Source organism: Schistocerca cancellata, chromosome 6 (assembly GCF_023864275.1).
Source record: "Schistocerca cancellata isolate TAMUIC-IGC-003103 chromosome 6, iqSchCanc2.1, whole genome shotgun sequence".
Classification (NCBI taxonomy): Eukaryota; Metazoa; Arthropoda; class Insecta; order Orthoptera; family Acrididae; genus Schistocerca; species Schistocerca cancellata.
The window spans coordinates 99,643,881-99,661,844 of NC_064631.1; positions in this window are offsets into that span (position 1 = coordinate 99,643,881).

Below are 17,964 nucleotides of genomic sequence, written 5' to 3' on the forward strand. Positions count from 1 at the left end.
TTTCTACATGCATGTAATCAATAAACTGTATGTGCATTGTCAGACTGTTATAGATAACATCAGAGAATTCGCATATGTCGTTGATGATCAATTTCTCTCTCATGTTTACTGTTGTTTTAACAACATTAAAGGAAGACTTACGAAAATTGTGCACTGTATTATAAGAAATGAAATAAAACTACCCACGATAACCTTACGACGAAAGTCTGTTTTAATTAAACTGAGTACCTGTACACAAGCATATCGAAACGAATTAGCAAAATACTACTGACTTAGATTTTGATTGGGTCTGTGTTTAATTGGTATGCCGTGTCATACTCAAGAGGTATGCAAATGTGGCATTTCATAAATATAGTTATGTATTTCTAGAAATCCAAAATTTGCTTGTCAGCAGCGGAAAGAGGCGTTACCTGTTGTGCAACATTGTAAGGTTTTCACCATTGCACTATGAGCCGAAAGTATTTTCTTGCGAATTCCTTATTGATGTTTGATCTGACTGCTTGTAGCTCTTTCACGTAAGTGGTAAAAACGTTGAAGACAGTTAGACTGGAACTGCGAACCCTAACACAAGCTTTTTCACACGCCAGCACGTTACCACAGAGCTGGGGAATAGGTATGTGTCGTAGCTTCCTCTTACGAGGCCAATAATGGCTAGAACTCATAAACCGCTATTTAAAGGACGAGATTAGTTGCGATTTCCACCTGCAACGACTTTCCTGGGCTGAAAACCGCAATTTTACAATCATTTGTTACACCTCAAGCGATAATAACTCAGATTACTCAATGGAAATGACAGGTAAAATCAAATGAACTTTGAGGCTTAATTCCGTGCACGCCAGGAAGTAACTCGTCGATCACAGAGTTGCCAAATATACCTTACCTTGTTGCCAAATCTCAGTTACAGTACCAGCAGGAAGAAGACGAACCGATGTGATCCAACAGCGGGCTGGGAAATGACCATAGCCCGCATCTCGTGGTCGTGCGGTAGCGTTCTCGCTTCCCAGGCCCGGGTTCCCGGGTTCGATTCCCAGCGGGGTCAGGGATTTTCTCTACCTCGTGATGGCTGGGTGTTGTGTGCTGTCCTTAGGTTAGTTAGGTTTAAGTAGTTCTAAGTTCTAGGGGACTGATGACCATAGATGTTAAGTCCCATAGCGCTCAGAGCCATTTGAAAAGAAATGACCATAGCTGGTGTCTCCAAGTCGCAGCTGCTACGGCCTGGAATACGTAATGCGTCTGATTCGCATTTCTGTAACTGGGTTTAGGGACTGGAGCGTAGTTACTAATAATACTCAGAATTGACTGAAAATAAAGCATCATAAATCAGTGACTCTCCTACTTGTTTTAGTATTTTTTTCGTAAGTGTACTCAAAACTAAAAAATCATTCATAGACGTTTTCGTGCCTCGCCAATAGTCAAGCACAACTAACAAATAAAAATAAAAGGGATGTGTGTGTGTGTGTGTGTGTGTGTATGTGTGTGTGTGTGTCACAGAGAGAGAGAGAGAGAGAGAGAGAGAGAGAGAGAGAGAGAGAAATAAAAAAGAATGTGTGTGAGAGGGTGTGAAAAAAATTGTTGTAAAGAAGTCTTTCATTTGAATTGACACGTTACACATCATTACGAAATGTCGTATAAGAATTAATCTAAACTTGCAAATAAAAGACGACAATTTTTGTAATGAACCGGGTCTCCTATCAAGACCCTTTCGTCCCTGTTAGCTAACCACGAAAGATGTCTGATATACCTCCTAAGGAAAATCAAAGGTTTCGTATCGTTTTTTCTTACGAGCTGCTAGGTGTTTGAATCTAAAATAAGGATACAAGCCTTTATGCCTAAGCGACAATCGAACTGCACACCTACCGTGCATCCACGAATATAGCTTAAGTATCAGTTGCTTACTCACCAACAGTAAGATGTGTGCGTGTCTGACCAGGAATAACGACACCTATTGCGATTGTTGGCAACACATGAGCAGACATTAAAAATGCACGTTAATTTTCTCTAGCAGGTGGCTGTGCACCTGATAGGGCTTGAAATGAAATTATGAATATTTTTGTACTGGATCCTTCGGAGGAGACCTAGAGAAGATTGAAGTCTTAGCAAAAAGGAACGAAATGATTGAACTATACTGTTCTGAGAGATTCAGATCCTCGAAAGAGAAGATACGAATTCGAATCACAGTCCAGCACCAAATTTTTCAACCTCTCTAGTTCAATCAAGTACAAGTAAAATAAGAGACCTGTTCCTTTAAATGGCTTTCGGTTCATCACATAAAATAAAATTTTCTAATGTAAGTAACTTTACTGGCGACTATATTTCTGTTTGCCATGACTTCCGCTATGTCATTTCCCAACGTAAACCGGCTCTGCCCAGTTGGTAATGAAGGAACTTGATGTTTAATGCGGATTATGGATTATAACGTCTTTCTCTTGAGGTTACCAGAGGTAAAATAAATCTGTTTCTGCCTCTTAAAAGTAAATGCCTGAACCCACGCAGTGCACCTGTGATAATTAGTTCCACCAGACCATTGTGGCCACATTTCTCAGCCTCAAGAGTGTGCTGAAATGGATGATGTGCTTACCTTACAAAATTAGTCACGATGGAATAAATGCGAGTCTATTAAATGGTTAAGTAGAAGCAAGCTTCTGACGCAGAGATTATGCTATTCTCATGTCAGCAGGATGTAAAGACTCTTCTAGGCATCATAGGTTCGAAGTAAAGCTATTTTGAATTTTCACAAATTGAGCAAATTTCTTAGATCGAGAAAATCCACTGTGAAGTTACCGGATAATTCGATTATTACCGTCATTATTACTATCAGTTTATTCATACCGCTGCTGGAACACATGTGCTTGAAGATCATTTAATGCCTTTTGGTCACTATAGATGTAGTTTCCCAAGACCAGTTTCTTTCCCTGTCTACGGAATCCTTTTCATGTTAATATCAAACATCAGCAATTACTCGAAGATTACATTAAAACTAAAGTAATTGATGAAGACGTTACTTGATAACAAAAACGGGCTTCCTTTCTTCATTTACTTCTAGAGATGGCTATCGAGTACTGCCAAACCAAAGGGCAAGAGATCTTACTGCCTTCCGATATACGTCGCTGTCAGTTCTTCCATACGATTTGGTCGACATGACCTGTTTCAAGTTGTGTATGACAGACAATGATTTAGAAAATCAGTTGTTTTCCTTTGAAATAAACAGTAAGATTTTCGTTCTAAGCTATCCAAGTACAAAATTTACGCAATAGTTCTAAGCACACTTACGAAAGAAATATAAAAACAACTATGAGAGTTACTGGTTTATGATGCTTAGCTTTCAGTCAATTCTGAGTATTATTAGTAACTACGCTCCAGTCCCTAAACCTAGTTACAGAAAGCGAATCAGACGCATTACGTATTCCAGGTCGTAGCAGCCGCGACTTGGAGACACCAGCTATGGTCACTTCCCAGACCGCTGTAGGATCACATCGGTTCGTCTTCTTCCTGCTGGTACTGTAACTGAGATTTGGCAACAAGGCAAGGTATGTTTGGCAACTCTGTGATCGACGAGTTACTTCCTGGCGTGCACGGAATTAAGCCTCAAAGTTCACTTCATTTTACCTGTCATTTCCATGGAGTAATCTGAGTTATTATCGCTTGAGGTGTAACAAAAGATTGTAAAACTGCGTTTTTCAGCCCAGGAAAGTCGTTGCAGGTGGAAATCGCAGCTAATCTCGTCATTTAAATAGCGGTTTATGAGTTCTAGCCATTATTGGCCTCGTAAGAAGAAGCTACGACACATATCTCTTCACCAGCCCTGAGGTAACGTGCTGAGCTGCGGAAAAGCGTTTGTTAGGGTTCGCAGTTCCAGTCTAACTGTCTTCAACGTTTTGACCACTTACGTGAAAGAGCTACAAGCAGTCAGATCAAACATCAATAAGGAATTCGCAAGAAAATACTTTCGGCTCATAGTGCAATGGTGAAAACCTTACAATGTTGCACAACAGGTAACGCCTCTTTCCGCTGCTGACAAGCAAATTTTGGACGTCTAGAAATACATAACTATATTTATGAAATGCCACATTTGCATATCTCATGAGTATGACACAGCATACCAATTAAACACAGACCCAATCAAAATCTAAGTGAGTAGTATTTTGCTAATTCGTTTCGATAGAGGCATGCTTGTGTACAGGTACTCAGTTTAATTAAAACAGACTTTCGTCGTAAGGTAATCGTGGGTAGTTTTATTTCATTTCTTATAATACAGTGCACAATTTTCGTAAGTTTTCCTTTAGTGTTGTTAAAACAACAGTAAACATGAGAGAGAAATTAATCATCAACGACATATGCGAATTCTCTGATGTTATCTATAACAGTCTGACAATGCACATGCAGTTTATTGATTACAGGCATGTAGAAAACTTGTTCTGAGTTAAAGCTGTCAAACAAGATTTGAAGGAGAATAAAATGCCACTACCACACGACATAATAATTTTCTGACGTATTTGGGCACTACGCGCTCCCGTACATAATACAAATGCTTCGAGATGCATCTGCTGCCTGGCTGTCTATTAAACCTGAATAGAACAAAATGTCAGAGAAGTTAGCCCTTATTCCACATGCGCCTATTTTGGGTTGAGAAGTGAAGGGAATTATGTTCAAAGTTACAATTAGATTGGTAACTTCAGCAGACAGCAGAATTGCGTTTAAAAAAAAAAATTCGCCTCTATTGTATTCGAACTCGCGACATCTTATCTACGCTGCACGACACTTACCACTACGCTACTAGCTGATTCATACTTACAATACCCTCAGAGCTGAACAACAATTCTTCCAGAACTTCTGCATACCACAGCGCTGCGAGATAATGCAAGTGGCTGGGTCTATACTTCTGAGAGAAACGGGTATAGCTTTTCTTTTGCGGTGCATGACGTTTTTTACAAACAGATAGCGCAATAGAATAACTCCAGTGGAAAGGAACACTTCCTATTTTAATTTCTGCATCCTACACTGTTGGCAGTTCTGTGTAGGTGGCAGTTACGTGATTTTATTTCGGTGATTACAAAATAGAGTCGAATGTATGCAACGTGTGGCCAAGGCAGCTTGTTCATAGTGATTGGGTCAACCAAGTAAATTAATGTACTGAACATGCTGCAGTTAACTACAGGGAGCCTGTGTGTCAGAATTCTCATCCAGGGGGGCGCAACAGTGTTATGATAGGAAAATGAAGTACAGAAAAGAGGATTTGGTGGTCTGACGGACTGATGATAGGTTCTTATACCTATGGCCTGGGTTCGATTCCCACTTTCGACAATGGTTTTAAATAGGGAGAGAAAGATTCCATTCTCTTCTGGCTACACGAAGTGAAGAAGATATAATGGCAGTGTGGTCTGAAATTCACATTAAAGATGATATTCCTTCTCTGCCAAGTAGACGTTAGGTTGAACCACAATAAAGTCTGGAGTGGCGACATGTAGAAACTCTATCACCAGTAACCTTTCTTATACTAGTTATTTATTTCTAGTGACGAAACAAACGCTATGTAGGGTCACAGGACACTTATTCCATATTTTATCTGAGCTTCTGAATGTCGATAAAATTGGTTCTGAACTGAGAATGCAACTCAGACCGCCCTTAACGCGGAATTTGATCCCTTCGTGACAATACAGCTCGGCTACAATTTGTTGTATGTTCAAAACTGCAGATTCCTCAACATCTCCACATATTACGCGTGAATGGGTTCGAATCCTGGCCCGGCACTAAGGATTTCATTATTTACTATCAAGCTCTAGCATGAGACCACCTATCTGCTTGTGGATAATAATTTTAATTTTTACTGTTTTTTCATTCGTTGTCATCACTAACGATATCTAACGTTTTTGACTACCAGTGGGACACAGAACTATTTGCGAGATCATCGTAAGTTCAAGATGTTATTCCGAGCTGCTGGTGGAGAAAAATTCGGTAGCTGACGTGTCTCTGTGTGTAGTCAACAACGATATGTGTGGGGCTCTATTCCCAGTGAGTACTGAACTCTTCGTCATATTATTTCTAGTTCAAACATTCTCACATGTCGCTGCTGGTGCATCAAACCCATATTTAACATCCGTTTTCTCTAGAATAGAACAGCTATAGGTGCCGGGTTGGAGTCCTGGGAAGGAAAAAATTAATGTTTCGTCTCGTCATTTCAGTTAAAACATCTAACTACTGCCGAGGAAATCCGATATGTCACAGTTGGTTGTGCTTCGATATCAATCCGCTTAGGTTCTGGGTTGGAATCCCTGTCCAACACAAAGCTTTGCCTAACGGCATTTCAAGTAAGTTACTTGTGAAGAAGCAATATTTAACATCTCTCGTAGTTCGTTAACAGGGACAGTAGATGCTGGGTAGGGATACGCGTCCGTTAAAAATGTTTGCGTTACGTAATTTAAAGTTGATATTTGCTAACTGATACTGTCTAAAATCGAGGTATATCACTCTCTGTATGCCTAATCAGGAATGACTGTTAGTTTGCGTCAGTCACGAAATCTTTGCTTAGTCTGCCTGACCTGGGTTTGAATCCATACGCAGAACGAGACGGTTCGTCGTGTCATTTGAAGTTCATACATATTTTCAGCTAGCTGCTCGTGGATAACTTAAATTTTTAATGTCATTTTGTGTTAAATAATAAGTACTGTATGTTACTTTGAAGAGGAAATCATGAATACGACGAACGTACTACGTGCATTACCTATCTGACGTAATAATGAGCGTGGTAACATTTCAGGTATGTCATTTATTGTAATAAATGTGAGCTTACAAGCCTTAAGGACAGTCTTATCTGTGTTCCCTGATATTTGTAGCACCGTGGTATTACTTTACATCCTGAGTTACTGCGATACGGAGCAGTGTTTTCTAGTGGTGACATGTTGGAACCATTTTCAATAGTCAAACGACTCTACCGAGGAGCGATTAGAGGACCTGCTAGACAGCTGCGTTATGCCGGTTGCATGCGAATCAGGCGAAATGCAATTCAGGTCGTTCGGATACTTTTGAGTATGACTGTACGTCACAGCTACCAATTCGATCAATTCCGATAATTCCTTCGTGGTGCGTCGTTTTTTTTCTTATAGTGTGTTGTTTCGGGGCTGATCTGGCCACAGCCGTTTATAACGACACACGGACAGTTTACCGGGAAACGTGTGGTCCATGTGTGGATGAACATTGTCACGTCGCAAAATGGCACCACAGTCGCAGGTTATAATCCTGCATCGGGCATGGATGTGTGTGATGTCCTTAGGTTAGTTAGGTTTAAGTAGTTCTAAGTTCTAGGGGACTGATAACCTCTGATGTTAAGTCCATAGTGCTCAGAGCCATTTGAACCATGTACTGTCACACGAGATGTATGAGAGGTAAAACATGAGGATGCAGGACGGCAATGACGTAAAGTTTTACCGTCGCAGTTCCCTCAGTTCAACACCTGACAGTGCTCACATTCTATACCATACCAAACACGCTACCGACACCAAGCACGAAGTACCGTAATGCGTTCTGGCGGCCATTCTGCCTGACTAGGGCAACTGATCTTGTAATCATGGTGGGTGGGTGTGCGAAACTGGATTTACGTCCGACTGTGTCTTCTGTGAACTTGTCTTTTTTGGTAATTCGTAATGGGAAATAAATTGGGACAGAGATGAGGTATAGCAAAATGTTTTGGATAAAAGTTGTAGGTGGCAATGAGGGTCCAATTCGGAAAATTCCTTCGTGGTGTGCCGCTTTCTTGTCCTAGAGTGTGTGTTATATCGGGGCAGATCTGCACTCATTCATTTTCACTACTTTGAAATACAACTCTTCTAATGAACGAGTGCTCATAACTTTTAAGGTATGCATTTTAGAGTAGATGTTTGGTGGACATTTTTTGCTTCTTTTGGCCCATACTACCACTTCCCAAAATAAGGAATGCAAAGAGCATGCAGTAGAAGAGATTTCTTTTATAGTATCAAAGATCACGATTTGTTCATAGCTCTTAAGGGGGGTAGGACGTCAAACGAGCCGACTTGGAGCAGGAGAGGCACCACAGGAGATATTAATTTCCACTGTCTATACTTTTAGAAATAAATTCATAAAACTTAAACAGCATGACCAGGAAGGATACAGGATTCATACTCATAGGAGTGGAATCTCAAAAACATAAAAAAACACATTTTTTACATGTGAAGTTTCATCATTTTTTTCACTTACTACTGGCTGCATTTGTTCCTATAGGTACACTTTTCTTCCTAAGTAAGAGAGATTCTTCGACGACTTTTGCACAGCATAGAAACCATAGTCACAGGTGTATGAAACTCTAAAAGATATTTAATTTATTAACAAATGGATGAAATGTTACATTTTAAAGTTCATGTTTAGAAAAAAACTCATGTTTTATAGTTAATTATCTCAATTTTTCCACAGTTTTTTAATAGATTTGGAAAATTCTAGAGTTTCACACACCTGTAACTACTGTTTGTATGCTATGAAAAATTCATCGAAGAATCTCTCTTACTTAGGAAGAAAAGTGTACCTATAGCAACAAATGCAGCTAGTAATAAGTGAAAAAATGATGAAATTTCACATGTAAAAAAAGGTATTTTGCTACGTTCTTGAACTTCCACTGCGATGATTGTGAGTCCTCAATCCTTTCAGGTCATGGTGACAACGTTTTATGAATTTATTTGTAAAAGTATAGACAGTAGAAATTAAAATGTCCTGTGGTGAGTCTCCTGCTCCAAGTCGGCCCGTTTGACGTCCTACCCCCCATAAGGTATGTGTTTTAGAGCCCATGTTTACGTGACTTTTTTGTTTCAAATGATCATCCCTGTCATGGCCCTGAATAATGACCATCACTTCTGGAGCATCCTATATATTATGTGTGTGTGTGTGTGTGTGTGTGTGCGTGTGTGTGTGTGTGTGTGTGCGTGTGTGTCTGCGTTTGGGTGCGTGTGTGTAAAGGTGGGATTACACCTGTGTATTCTGAATGGATGCTCTGCATGATATTACCGATGATTGTTTGGTCTTCGACTTTTACAACGATGACGAGTAAGTTCGGCGAGTTTCTTGAAAGAGTGTGAACACTCGTGGAACCCAAAACGCGGCTAACTTTGTCATGTTCAAAGTGTCGTACAAGATGTTGAAAACTGATGCATGACTGACTTCCAGTTTACGTCTTTCTGCTCGATCGTGACAGGTCGGCATTCGAGCATCGGGGGCCCTATTTCTCTTGTGATCTGCCACTTCGTTATTCACAATTCAGACTTGTTTGACCACAATGGGAGCGTCTGCGCCTCCTAACCATTTTGAATCATAATATGATGCATTGCTGCCGTACACTTTTACTAACTCTGCATGGACGGTTACATTACTGTTCCCCCTGAAGTGCAAAAAAACGGGTTACCCTGTCGCACTTCACGTCATCAATGGGCACCGTCAGTTTCGTTTGGTTCCTCTAGCAATGTGTTGCGGTACTCCAGTGCAGGGGTTTCAGTTCATACCTGGACTGCAGACAACTGCCTGAAGAGAATAGGTAACTTTATTTTCTCAAGCTGATAATTAAAACTTTTATCATCTCGCATATAACGAGTGCATTCTGGGTAACGAAAAGTAAAAGCAATGCAATCAAATTGCTGTGACCACCATCTATGATCCACATGAATGTGCAGTAATCACTCACAGACCACAGGTGGGAAAACTAGAAGTGATGGGTACGTAAAAGCGTGTCCGGTGGAAATCGGAAGGCAGTGTTGTCGTTGTTGCAATGTGAAAACGGCGAGATTTGCCTGATGTCCAAAAGGGGATGATTATTGGCTTTCGGGCCCAGGGCGGAAGCGTTTCCAAAATGACTAAGTTTGTAAACTACTCGCGGGCCGCCGGCCTTAAAGTGTACCGTGAGCTGGTGCTACCCAAAATCAACGCCGAGTCAACTGTCTTGCATCATGAGCCGTAGATGACAGGGGTGAACGGGGCCTGTGTGTACTGCCGAATATACGTGGAATCGTTGAGCTAGTGACCTCCTACATGAACCAAAGGGCTACCAACAGTGCTTCATCAATAACAGTTCAATGAACGTTGGTGCGTATGATACTCCTCAGCAGGTGCCTAGATCATGCACCCTTGCTGGCTCTTGATCGTCGGCGACGAAGGCTGGAAATTGCACGCCAGTATCGCACCTGAACGTGCACTGAGCGGCGACAGGCGGCCTTTTCAGATGAATCATGTTTTATACACCTTCGGACAGATGTCCGTTGGCGTGTACAGCACGAAACGTCTGAAAGAAATCACCTTGCAGCAATCTTCGGAAGGATTCAGGTTGGAGGAAAGAGTGTTATGGTCTGGAGAATATTTTCGTGGCATTCGTTAGGTAGAAATGGAAATGAGCGTATGGCATCGTTGGCCGGGAGGCCCCTATTCGGGAAAGTTCGGCTGCCAAATGCAAGTCTGATTTCATTCGACGCCACATTGGGTGACTTGAGCTCCGGTGATGAGGATGAAATGATGATGAGGACAACACAACACCCAATCCCCGAGCGGAGAAAATCTCCAACCCGTCCGGGAATCGAACCGCTTGCATGGGAGGCGTGCACGTTACCACGCAGCTAAGCAGGCGGACATGCCATAGGTGATTTCGTCATTCTGGAAGGCACAACTGATCAACACAAAACATCGTTCGTGACCAATTCCACCACTACATGTAGTTTGTTTCCCGTTGGCACGATGGCATCTACCAGCACGACAATTCAACGTGTCAAACAGCTCACAGTATAGGTGCGTGATTCATAGAGCACCAGGATGAATTTACCATACTGCCCTGGCCACCAGATTACTCGGATTTATATTTGGAACCTCCTCGATCGGACCGTTTGCGCCACAGATCCTCATTGTAGAAACCTAGCTACGAGACTGAAGGTGTCATTGCTTTACATCCCTGCCCGTACTTTCCAGAAATTCACTGTCTCTCTTTCTGCACCTCTTGCAGCGGTCCACACAGCAAAATGTCTTCATTCAGGTATTGACAGGCGGTCACATAAATGTGAAAAAGTGTGCGTTTTATTTTGAAGAGTGAGGAGTTCTAAGGTCTGTTGGTGTCGTTAACAACTTAGACGAGAGTTACAAATTCTCTCTTGTTGATTATATTAAATTAGTGAGATTGTTTATCTTTATTAGTATAAACTGAGAACGGCTAGGTAAATGCGAAAAGTGAGAAATTTTAGGCCTCAAATTGTCGCAAGAAACATTGATTGGTTTCGGGAGACTGCCAGTCAGTCAATCGGCCTTCCTGCGGAGGGTGAGCTCGTTAAGGCCGGAGAGAAGTTGGGTGGCCTTTCAGTTTCAGCAGTCCTTTCTCGCCGGTCTCGCGGGGCAGGGAGTAGTAAACTTGGTTAATCGCGGTCCGCGCCGTCTATTACATCGGAAGGGCGTGCCTGCAGGGGAGGCCGCATACATCAGCTGGAGAAATCGCCGGGCACGCCGAGGCTCGCCTCGCCTTGCCCCGAGTCTCCTTTTTACATCCGGCACTCAGTGACGCCCAGGAGGGAGCGCACTGGACCAGCAATTACACAACAGCGCCTCGCATTCGTTCGCTTTTGCTCTTATTGGGCGCCACGAGGCGGACCGGACTGCAAGTGGCCAACTGGGCGGCTTTCTGCTGTTCCCGATGGCACCACACTGCGTGGAGAAACGCATGCCAGTGTGAGGATTACTTTCGGTCGCGAAATCTATAACTCTGTCTGCACGAACGGAATGAGGAATGGTCGCATTATTTCTCGTCGATTGTACATACACTCAGAATTCTCTCGTTTAGTTACAGTATTCTTATTTATTTTTCCTGTCTGAGTATCTGTACATAGACAGGGCTATAGTTTTTTTTTACTAAAAGGCGTAATAGAAAAGTTACGTGTGATGTTCTCCCAGGTATTCTCAGCACGATTGACCAGTGGTTTTCTTTCGGGTGTACAGTAGAGTGTTGATTCGCTTTGATACCCACAGCTTCAGTTGAGTATGCTTCCCCTCCGTCTCTCTCTCTCTCTCTCTCTCTCTCTCTCTCTCTCTCTCTCTCCCTCTCTCAATCTCTCTCTCTCTGTCCATCCCTTCCTCCTTCCTCTCTCTTCCTGTCTCCATCTTCCCATCTCTCTCTGTCGTCTAGACTTCCCACTCTCTCTATCCTCTATCCATCTCCTCCTCCCCCACTCATTGGCGATCTCCTCCTTCTCTCTGTCGATCTCCTCCTCCCACTACTTCCTTTTTGACCAGATGACTATCGATCTTCTACCAGTCTCCTAAATTTACCCCTCCTGCCTCCTGCCCGTCTTGTTCACCAACCCCTATGCATATACATCTTCTCCCCCCCCCCCCCAACCCCGTCTTTGTACATTTCCTCCTTGCACCTTTGTGCTAATCTCTTCTCCCTCTATCTGTCCATTCTCCTCTCGCCTTCCTCTGATCATCTCTTCCTCTCCCCTCTTTTTGACCATCTCTGCTCCCTCACCCTCTGTACATTTCCTTCTTACCCCTTTCTCTGTCCATCTCCTCTTTCTGCCTCCCTATGCCCACCTCCTCCTTCTCCTCTGCTTAGCTGTGCCCAGCCACATGAATACCGCTTGGAATGCTTTCTGATACTACCTTCTACATCTACATCTACATCTACATGATTACTCTGCAATTCACATTTAAGTGCTTGGCAGAGGGTTCATCGAACCACAATCATAGTATCTCTACCATTCCACTCCCGAACAGAGCGCCGGAAAAACGAACACCTAAACCTTTCTGTTCGAGCTCTGATTTCTCTTATTTTATTTTGATGATCATTCCTACCTATGTATGTATGGCATTCGGAAGAGAAAGTTAGTGACTGAAATTTCGTAAATAGATCTCGCCGCGACGAAAAACGTCCTTGCATTAATGACTTCCATCCCAACTCGCGTATCATATATCCCACAGTCTCTCCCCTATTACGTGATAATACAAAACGAGCTGCCCTTTTTTGCACCCTTTCGATGTCCTCCGTCAATCCCACCTGGTAAGGATCCCACATCGCGCAGCAATATTCTAACAGAGGACGAACGAGTGTAGTGTAAGCTGTCTCTTTAGTGGACTAGCTGCATCTTCTAAGTGTCCTGCCAATGAAACGCAACCTTTGGCTCGCCTTCCCCACAATATTATCTATGTGGTATTTCCAACTAAAGTTGTTCGTAATTTTAACACCCAGGTACCTAGTTGAATTGACAGCCTTGAGAATACTACTATTTATAGAGTAATCGAATTCCAACGGATTTCTTTTGGAGCTCATGTGGATCACCTCACACTTTTCGTTATTTAGCGTCAACTGCCACCTGCCACAACATGCAGCAATCTTTTCTAAATCGCTTTGCAACTGATACTGGTCTTCGGATGAACTTACTAGACGGTAAATTACAGCATCATCTGCGAACAAACTCAGATTGTCACCCAGGTCATTTATATATAGATCAGGAACAGCAGAGGTCCCAGGACGCTTCCCTGGGGAACACCTGATACCACTTCAGTTTTACTCGATGGTTTGCCGTCTATTACTACGAACTGCGACCTTCCTGACAGGAAATCACGAATCCAGTCGCGCAACTGAGACGATACCCCATAGACCCACAGCTTGATTAGAAGTCGCTTGTGAGGAACGGTGTCAAAAGCTTTCCGGAAATCTAGAAATACGGAATCAACTTGAGATCCCCTGTCGATATCGGCCATTACTTCATGTGAATAAAGAGCTAGCTGTGTTGCACAAGAACGACGTTTTCTGAAACCATGCTGATTACGTATCAATAGAACGTTCCCTTCGAGGTGATTCATAATGTTTGAATACAGTATATGATCCAAAACCCTACTGCAAACCGACGTCAATGATATATATCTGTAGTTCGATGGAATACTCTTACCCTTCTTAAACACTTGTGCGACCTGTGCAATTTTCCAATCTGTAGGTACGGATCTATCGGCGAGCGAGCAGTTGTATATGATCACATCCCAGTTGTGCACAGCAGCCTACATTGCAGGCATTACCAATCCTTCTTCACCGTCACCGCTATGGGAGCCATGTGGTACTTATCCCCAAAGCACCACTTTCTGGGCCGTAAGTAGTATGTGTACCAAATTGGTTTGAAATTGGTCTGTTCATTTAAGGGGATTTGTGTGACACACATACACATATTCATCCACAGATGTAAAGATTTTGACGACAGATCCACTTATCCTATTCAGGTATTGTGAATTGTGTTGTAATGGAAACTTGATGCTTGGATTCATACTAGAGGTTGAAATATTGTTGCTGTCACATAGCATTTATGCATAACAACACAGCTTGCAGCACTTGAAGAAGACGCATTGATCAGCCATTAAATATCTTTATATACAAAGAAAAGTGCCTGTTTGTACCTACATTTTTGCTTCGATCTTGATAAAAGTTTTGCCTTCAAGATCACTGTCTACACAAGATTTCATAATCTGACATGAAACATAGGTTCATGTAATACATAAACAGAGAGGTTGTTACCAAAAATCTCTGAAAGTTTATGGCCGACTTACTTCCGATTTCTACACGATCGCCTAATGAACATTTTCGGCGAGGTAGGCGACATATATTTATATATATACCATATCTAAATATATATCAAATGTATAAAGGAGAAACGTTGTTACCAAACAGCTCGAAAAGACTTGACCGATTTACTTCAAAGTTCTTGGACGATTTACTTCAAATTTCTACATTCAGATGAAACATTTAAGAAAATTAGTGAAAAGTTAAATGCCTAGTAAATGAAATATATCTTGGTAAACTGACTCTAATTCATATCTTGAGGATAAATTAGAGCCGAAAAACCCCTCTTGGAAATAGTAGATAGCGATACGAGAGAAACCTCGAGAATTTGACAGAAACATGATCTCAAACTCTTCTTTATTGATTAACTGTCGTTGTTATATATGCAACAGAATAAGACTGGCCGAGAAGAACCTACTGTACTATGTAATAGAGGGAACCATCATCACGAGGTATGGCGCAGGTGAAAACGCAATTATTACTCATGTTCCATTAATTTAAATATGCTCTACGATTTAAAGTGATTGCAGTTTCCCATTCAGCTTGCATTCTCTGTGAGTATCAAAAAGACGCACTGTACATTCGAAAGTGCAGTTTGTAATGGTTGCCTGGTCGTAGATATTGCTAATTGCTATAATCGCACTATTTCACTCCCTTTACGGAGCTTGTTAGCACTTGATGTTAGGTTGGCGCCATTACAATGCATTGTAGTAATCACTGCTGCTTGCTGGATCGCTGCTGTGTCTCGATGTTGATGCTGGCTCTAAATCTGGTTGTCTAGGGTTACAAACATGAGGTCCTGTGATTTGTTTTATGTGCTTTTGATGATAAAGGATGAACGAAACCAACAAATATGTAAACTTCAAATATTTATTTCTCTGGTGGCCATCTTAATTCCACTGTCCACCAAGGACTATGACACAACACAACTTCCTTTACATGTTCTTTGGATTGTTTATCCACCTCAAACAACAACACACAAACACACTGTACCAAAGTGACATTCCAACTGCCTCCCGACCCTTCTTGTTGCTCGTATTTATAACATTGTCAAAGAACTACTAAAAAGAGATATAGTTTACAAGTCACATGTACATCTGTTATCATAATTTGTGCAGAAAAGTTATTAATTTGCATCGAGTGACATAATTTAACATGTTATTAAAATGACAGACAGATTTGTTGACTTGACAGAATAATTCTTTGTTACAAAAAGTCCGTTTTCTAGAAGTTTGTCAATTGACTTCTCTAATTTGCATAAATAAGTAATTAACATGAATTATTAAGAAATACATTGGTTTTCGTCTAAAACAGGACTGATTTCGTGAATACTAAGTGAAACCGCTCCTAGTGAACAAATAGGTTTCACTGGGTGATTTTTATTTAAGGAGATCCAAAATACCTAAGTTGTACACTATTTTTCGTACTTCATATTAATTATTTAAGATGAACTCAGTGTTTTTACATGATGACATTTGCTGTATCAGTGATCAAGTGATATTAACTTTTGTGTGGGTTAGTTATTCAGTATAATTTAATAGGTTGACTGTTTATGGAGACATGTTACGCAATCATTGTTAACACACACAATAACTTTTCTATAACCATAAATACTCATTAAACTGGTTGAATTTGGAGGGTATCGCATACTTCGGTACAGTAAAGCCTTTAATATGTTCCGTTACAAGTTCTAATCAATCAAGCTTAGATAGCCTGAGAGACTACAGTATACAACACTAGGGGAGGAGATGTTCCATAACATACACAAGACAGATAATCTCCACCAATACAAACGTGACTTCCATAACATTAACCTTTTAGCAATGTATCGAGATGGACAAGTTGTAGCTAAGTTTGCCACCATCAGATACGATACAAATCGGTATCAAAGGGCGCAGCAGTCGTCGGGATTTGAACTCTACTATAAATAGCAGCGCAACACCAACAATAATACGCATTCTGGATGTAGTCCAGGGCGCGTTTATGAGCACCTCCACAGCTCCTAACACCTCAGGACGACCTCGAAGTCAGCAGTAGATTTTAAATCACACCATTAAGTGGTGAAATGGGCAACATTGTGTAAGAATCGACGGTATTGTTGTCTTTCTCTTCCCGCAGTATGTAAGAGTGGGTTGGGTGTTGGAGGCAGTACCCTTTTGAACATGGCAGCATTTGCTACATTCGTGTTGAGGGTGTCTGGAGCTAATAATAATAAACAAAACGGCCTATGGCTGCGAAGTATGTCTTATAACTTTTTTATTACTGTTGTGTAGATAGTTCCGCATAGTCAGCGCGTACACAACTTTCCCACTAGAGCGCGCCCTGCTAAGCACAACAGCATAGGCACAGCACTCGTCCGACACCGCACTATGAGATGGCGCTGCCTTAGAGACAGACCAAATTCTACTTCCCCCGAACAGCGTATTAATATGTAACGCAGGCAATGAGATTGCTGCTAACGTAGAACCTATTCTCCTCATGGATCACACTCGCGCAGTGACACCTGAACGTGTGAGGTATTATAACGAGTGTACAGGCCTCTGATCAGTTAGTCTGCATTTGTCTGCACCAGTCTGTAACAATCTGCATTTTTCTGTACCAGTCTATAGTCAAGTTTCAGTCTGCGCCTAATAAGATTACCATGTTCCTGTACATAGCCATGAAGATAAATGTATAGACACTTTGTCAAGTATCAGAGATATGTGAGAATAAGATTAGCGTACCAAGACCAAAGGAACTTCAGATTGTCAATTGTAAATAGTATCCCGAATCAAGTTACGTAATGTTTATGCTTCTTATCATTTTAATAAATGTGTGTAAAAATCAATCAAGTTCTGTTTACAGTTGGTCACCGTCAACCTGCTACTCTAAGCGTGCAAGTGGCATTTCTATCGTCTGACCTAACGAAAAAATGGTTCAAATGGCTCTGAGCACTATGGGACTTAACATCTATGGTCATCAGTCCCCTAGAACTTAAACTACTTAAACCTAACGAACCTAAGGACAGCACACAACACCCAGCCATCACGGGGCAGAGAAAATCCCTGACGCCGCCGGGAATCGAACCCGGGAACCAGAGCGTGGGAAGCGAGAACGCTACCGCACGACCACGAGATGCGGGCTCTGACCTAACGGCAGAAGATAAATACGCGACGATAAGACCACGAGACACATAGCTGACGCTCGCCTACTTCGTTAGAGCGACAAGTCAAATAATCTGATAGTGTGTGTACCGAAGGTCTTACCGTACGCACACCACAATTACGAGGTCGATTTCCGGACTGCCAGTCCCATGCTCAAATGCACCCTAAATACGTATGTACCTCAAGCATCATAAGTAAATTTTCCGCTGCGTCTGATGATCGATCACGTGATAAATAAGTTCTAAAACCTAC